The 6,000-nt window shown below is 43.2% G+C and overlaps 1 protein-coding gene across 5 annotated transcripts in view; it reads left to right on the top strand.

Moving 5' to 3' along the window:
• Positions 1–1,505: 1,505 nt before the first annotated feature.
• The window catches only part of ZBTB20 (zinc finger and BTB domain containing 20), a 913,066-nt gene continuing 908,571 nt past the window's right edge, over positions 1,506–6,000 (top strand). For 4 of the 5 annotated variants that reach the window (XM_080655527.1, XM_080655526.1, XM_080655530.1 and 1 more), the window contains exon 1: positions 1,506–1,636. The gene's annotated coding sequence lies outside the window, so the exon portion shown is untranslated. The remainder of the gene's footprint in view (positions 1,637–6,000) is intronic. The other variant, XM_080655529.1, reaches the window with a different exon arrangement.

The following is a 6,000-nucleotide window of genomic DNA, read 5'->3' as shown; positions in this document are numbered from 1 at the left end:
AAAGTCCCTTACTGTGTGATAAGTTACTGCTATCCGAGTTCCCTAAAATGTCCAACATCTTTTTTTGGCAGAATTGTATGTTTTTTCCTTGTAGAGTGAAAGGATATTTCCCGCCCCCACCCCACATCATAGCCCTTTTACGAATCCTTTTTAGGAATCTTCCCTGAGCTTTCCGCTGGCCTTGAGCCTCTTCCCCCCCCCCCCCCTCCCGCCCCATTAATGCCTGAGGACTGGACTAACACTTGGTAAGAATTTGGCTCTGGGGAGTGCTATGTTGAGTGACAAATGGATGAGGATGAAGGTTTTATTGAAGCATCTGAACCGCATTTAATTTTCCGTGTTGCTTTATTTGTTCCTTAGCCCCGAGGATATTGAATTTTGTGGGCTCCAGTTGGGCAGTTGGGTCGCTGGTACTTCAGGCGTTTAGTAATAAGAAACGTAATCTTCCTTTCCCGTTAGGATAATCTCTTCATTTACCTTAAGGGCGGCTTACTTGGAACTGTTTTACATAGCATTTTTCTAAACCTCCAGAAAGAACACATTTTCCCTTGGAGCTCTGGCACAGCTTCCGCGGCCTCCAGTGACCTCCCGGGTTGGCAACCTGCGCCCCGCTCCGCAGGAATCCAGCCTGACCCAGGACGGCCTCGAGCGCTGCCGCCTCGCCAGACCTCTCTCCTATTTCCCTCCCACCGCCCGGGATCTAGCTTCCTCCGGCTGCCTCAGCCTTCGGCGATGGCGACACCACCTCCTCCCCTCCCGGCTCCCCCCGCCTCCTCCCCCCCGCCCCCCCCCCCCGAGCCCGCCGCGCCAGACAGCGGGTAACCGCCGCCTCCGCTGGGGCATCCCGGCTCCACAGGCCTAGCATGCTCCAGACACCTGTCTCTCACTGGTCACCGCCGCTGCCCCTCACCCCGCCGTCCCCTCGGCAATTGGACCCAGGGAGCCCTTCGTCATCCCCGGCCTCTCGTGGAGTCCCGCCTCCGTCGCCGGGTCATTTAAGTTTATCACAAATAAATAAATAAAGGAGGAAATAGAATTGCGTAGAAAGTAAAAGCAGTCGGGAGGGGGCGGGGGCGTGTAGGGAAAAAGGAGAGGAGGGGCGGAGGACAGCCAAACTTTATAGTGTCTGTGTTGACCAATCACGGGTCAGTCCAGTCCGGTCTGACGGGCTCTCTCAACCAATAGCCTCCCACCTCTAGGATCACTGAACAACCAGATGCGACTGACCTCTCCAGACTGGGCGAAGGTGCGGAGAGGGGGGCGGAGTTGGGAGAGTGTTGACCAATTGCCTTGTAACAGTCCTCTGAGCGAAGTTTCTACGCCCCAATAGGTGTTTGAGATAGCGGATTGGGCTTTTTCTAGCCCAATCCACGGTGGTAGAGATGAGGGAAAAGGAGATGGGGGCGGGGACAGGAGAGGGGAGGAGAATGAGTGCATTTTGTTTATGGGCGGCAACCTCACGAGGAGCGTCCCATTCTTATAGGCTCACTGAAGCTAAGAGTGGCATAAGAATAACCCAATAGTGGGGGAATAGAGAGGGTTCGCGGCGTGAGGCGCCCAATGTGGACCTTCTGTCGAAGAAGTAAGGGCGGGGAAGTTTAGGAGTTGAGGAAAGAAGATTAAAGAGCGTGAGGAGGTAACGCCAAAAACTCTAATTTGTTGCTGGGCGGGCGGGAGGAAGGGGTGTGTGCTTACAGTGGGGGATGAGGCGTCCGCGAGGCGCTGGGAGTCGGGGGCGGCGGGACGGGAAAGGAGGGGAGTGGGGTGAGGTTGGTAGGGGGAGCGAGCTGGAGCGGCGAGCCCGCTGGCCGTCGGCCGGCAGAGAGCGCGCGCCCCTGCGCTCCGCCCCGCTCGCGCCTCCTCTCCTTGGGCGCCCCTCCTCGCGTCCGGCTGTGGCGACGTCCTCACCCGACCCGCCCGGGAGGAAGGGAGCGCGGGAGGGTCTCCGGTTCCAGGAGCGGGCGGGGCGTCCTGCTGCTGGAAACGTGTGTTCTACCTTCTTCTTTCTACTCCTTGCGCCTGGAGCTGCCGCTTCCAAGAAGAGGAGCTGAGGGCGACTAGCCTGGGCTCCGGAGCTGCTAAAAGCGTCTGCTTGTCTTCCGCCCCCTCCCTCCTGTCCCCCCTACTTGCGTTGGCCCTTGCGGTCTCTGGAGCGTCTACAGAGAACTGGGGAGCGAGAGATGTCCTGGCCCCAGAGCCGCTGGACGCCTCTCTAGACCTCGGAGCTACTGGCCCCCGCCTGCTTCGCTGCTATGACTAGAGAGGAGGGTGCTTGGGAAAGGAATACACACCTTCCCTTCTCTGCTCCTTTGAAAACATTAAAAAATGTTGACTCCTTTTCAATAGCTGAGATAAAAACGGTTGGAAGCTTTTTGAAAGTTTAAAAGAAACGCACTCTATTACATTGTTTGATGCATGGCTTTAAATCTGTGGTTTTCTGGTCCTCTCCCACCACCCAGCCCACGCCCCCTACCTCTCCGAAGCTGTTAAACGTTTTAAGGCCGTTGAAGAGGCAGGGATTTTCTAAAAGTTCTATTGATAAACACACTTGCACAACATATGCTAGGCACACACATAAACTATAAACACTAGCTAAAAACACAATATGGCGAACAGCTACACTACCTAGCGCTGTTATCCGCTGATCTTGAACACTGAGCCAATTGAATGGGGTCAGTAGCAGGATGATAGTTCTCCAATTAAAAAACCGAATGAAACCAAAAGTAATTTGGCAGCCTGTGGATTAAGTACTGTCCTCAGAATCCGCATTGGCCCAAGCTAAATTGAACATGTTAACTTTCTAGACGTGTGAAAATTGTCTTCATCATTTACCATTAAAAAAGACCAAAATGTTGCTAAAGGCGAGAGTTTTTTTTTTTTACTGTGTGATCATATACCTGTGAATTTCAGCTCATAAAATGAGCAGAGGACAGTTTTTATCCCAATGTTTACAAGTGAACTCAAATCTAAAGTTACTGTAGTAACTCGTTGCTTTTGAAAACGTTGAAACTTAGATTCTAACGATTAATTTGTAAATAAATTCTGTAGCTGTAAACACTATTTAAGTTATTAACAAACTCAAAAATGGTTTACTCTCCTACCTGTTGCTCCTAATCCCAAGTAACCTTTGCTATCACGTGGGAATAGTTAAAATGAACCTTCCTCCCTCCCCCACCCTCCACATGTAAATTTGACCAGGCCAGATTTGGCTGCTTTATGTATTTATGCTTTATAATTAGGTGTTTCTAGGAAAAGGACAAAACCCTCAAAAAACAATTTACATTGGTTTTTCATCCTTTTGTTTGCTCTTGGTTATTTTTATTCAGAGTGTATCCAAGTTGTCCATGTACACACAGTGCTCCTGTATCATTGTGCCCTCTCAGGAATATCGTCTCTCAAGAAAGCTTTTGGAATTGTCTTTGAAGAATTGTTAATGGTACTCATTGTTTAGTGCTCAAGAATCAGTTCCTAAAATCGGGGTTGTGAGTTCCATTGAGCTCAATTTTGGAGGGCTTTAGGCTTGAGAATACTCCAATTAACAGGAGAGAAGAAGTAGAAAAGTAAGTTTTATAGAAATTTATTAGCTGCTCAGTGAGTCCAGCAGTTTGGTTGTTTGGCTTTGTTATTTCACATCTCAGAGACCAGTGGAATACAGGTCTTTTGCATATGAAGACCAGGTGACAAATTAACTGGCTACCAATCTCCAAAGCAGTACACCCTTTTCATGGTGAGGTCCTGAGTTTAACAGACTAAAGAAGTTTAAGATTAAAAATGTCAAATTTTATTCACTTTCAGGAAGAAGTCTTTATGCTTAATGTCTAGTCAGTATTTTGAGATTACTACTGCACCAAGAAAATACAGATATAATTCATGTGTACACTGACTAGCCACTGGAAGACAATATGAGTTTAAAAGGAATACTAGAGGAAAGAAGAACTTTCATGTGAGGGTTCTAATTTGGGGTGTGTGTGTATGCTTAATGTGATGCCAGAAAGTTTTTGAGACCCACAAATATACAACTACTTTTGCTGTCAAATTAATACAAATTTGACTGCTTTGTATAGGAATACAATCTATGAAAAAAAGTCATTTTAAATGAATTGCTTTTATCTCAGAAGTGAAAGTCTTCAGACTTTCTCTGACAAAATTGGAGTTCCTAGGAAAAAAAAAAAGGCTACACTGAATAATTCCATCATTTTAGAAGAGCAATAAAAGGTACAACTAAGTTCCTTTAAAGGATCTGACATTTATAAATGATTTACAAATTATTCTGAATATTTTAGAATGAGTGGTAAGTAGATATTTCTTTAAAACATTTGGAGTGAAAAATGTGTAACTTGATGAGCTCTGCTTTATTCTCTGAAATAATCATGTTTTTCTGAAATGATTGTTTAAATTCAACAATTTGTTTTAGACACTCTTCTAGACACTTGGGAGATAAGGTGAACAAGAGATGAAATTGTCTGCATTATAGAGTTTACATTCTAATGTCACATACACTTTGTGTGCTTTAGATTGTTGGGATAAATTTTTTGAATGAAACTTTAAAACCTAGCTGTTTTCTCCATTTTGGGGAATATGTTCTGAAAGAGCTTACAGTTTGAGGGGCAAGGGAGTGTTTAGCAATTGTCAATGATAAAGGAAAAGCTTATTTTGTTTCTCATTTTTACCCTTTGTTATTGTTATGAAACATTCTCCATATACTAGGATAGGTTAAAAAAAACAACAGAATAGGGTGCTTTTTTTTTTTCTTAATTTTAAGCATGCCTTTGAAATAAATAAAATGTTTATATATATTTTTTACATCTATGGCTTGAAATTTACTGTAAAATTCTTGTGGAGCTTTTGTTAGCAAATTGTGGTAGAACATCACCTAGAATATCTGAAATGTTTTAGTTAGAATGAATAAAAATAGGTGTGAAAATCAAGTGCCTAAGTTTTTTTTTTTCAGTTGGAAATTTGTTGTAATTAATTTACAGGTGACATTAAAGAGAGGCCTGCAAAAAAAAAAAAATGCTTTGTTATTTAAACCTTTCTTTCAAACTACAAAAGCATTTGATTGGCACTTCTCTGATTTAATAGAACATTTGTAATGCAAGAGAAACATTACAGAAGATTTTAGCATTACTTTAAATCTAATCCTTTAGTCTTCAGGTGTAAAAATCCTAGTTTTCTAACAGAAGGAAAGTTGGTGCCTGGTTAAGGGTGTATATGATTTAACAGTGAGTTTGTTGCTTCAAGTACTGGGCTCCAAAACTGAGTTAATGGTTCTCAAATAACAAGTTCTGATTTTCTTCATGTTTCTTTGTCATGGTGAGTCTTATATTGTTCCAAATGTGAGTTGCTTTGTCAAGTAGGGTAACTCTTTTTATACAGCCCTTCACCCCTGGTCTTCCTATCCCCTGCTGTGAAGGGTTTGTGTTCCTTATACCTACATTAGACCTCTATCTATGCTAATTTGTAGCATAATCACCTCTCCAAAAAGGGTGCATATTAATGAACTTTAGAGAAAGTTGAGGTTGCCTCTATTTGTGTACCGACTTGCCAGCATCTGAAAATTGTAAATAGGAAGATTTAGGAAAAAAAGCAGAGACTATAACTAATGGATATTTGTTGTTTTAGCTGAAATCTTTTTTAAAGAGCAAAGTGGAAGAATGGTTGCTAGAATGTTAAAAATGAAGAACTTTTGCTAATTTTTGTGAGGATGGTTGATGTATGTGTGTTTATGTACATGTGAGTATATATTTTTATATGAGCAGTTTGTGAATAAAGACATATTTCAGTACTGGATAAATAATTCCAGTCCTGCCTGTGGTCCTTGACATGGAAGGCATTCAAAGTTCCCAGGTGATATTATTTAACTCACTTTGTTACCAAAAGTTTGCTCTGAGCAACATGAAACACAAGCTAATTAAAACTTTGTAAATTTTGTAATAATTTTGGATTCAAATATATTTTGGAATTTTTTTTTTAAAGCATGATTACCAAGCAGCTCATAAA

Source organism: Plecotus auritus (genome assembly GCF_963455305.1).
Source record: "Plecotus auritus genome assembly, chromosome: 2".
Classification (NCBI taxonomy): domain Eukaryota; kingdom Metazoa; phylum Chordata; class Mammalia; order Chiroptera; family Vespertilionidae; genus Plecotus; species Plecotus auritus.
This window is presented reverse-complemented; position numbering and strand designations above follow the sequence as displayed.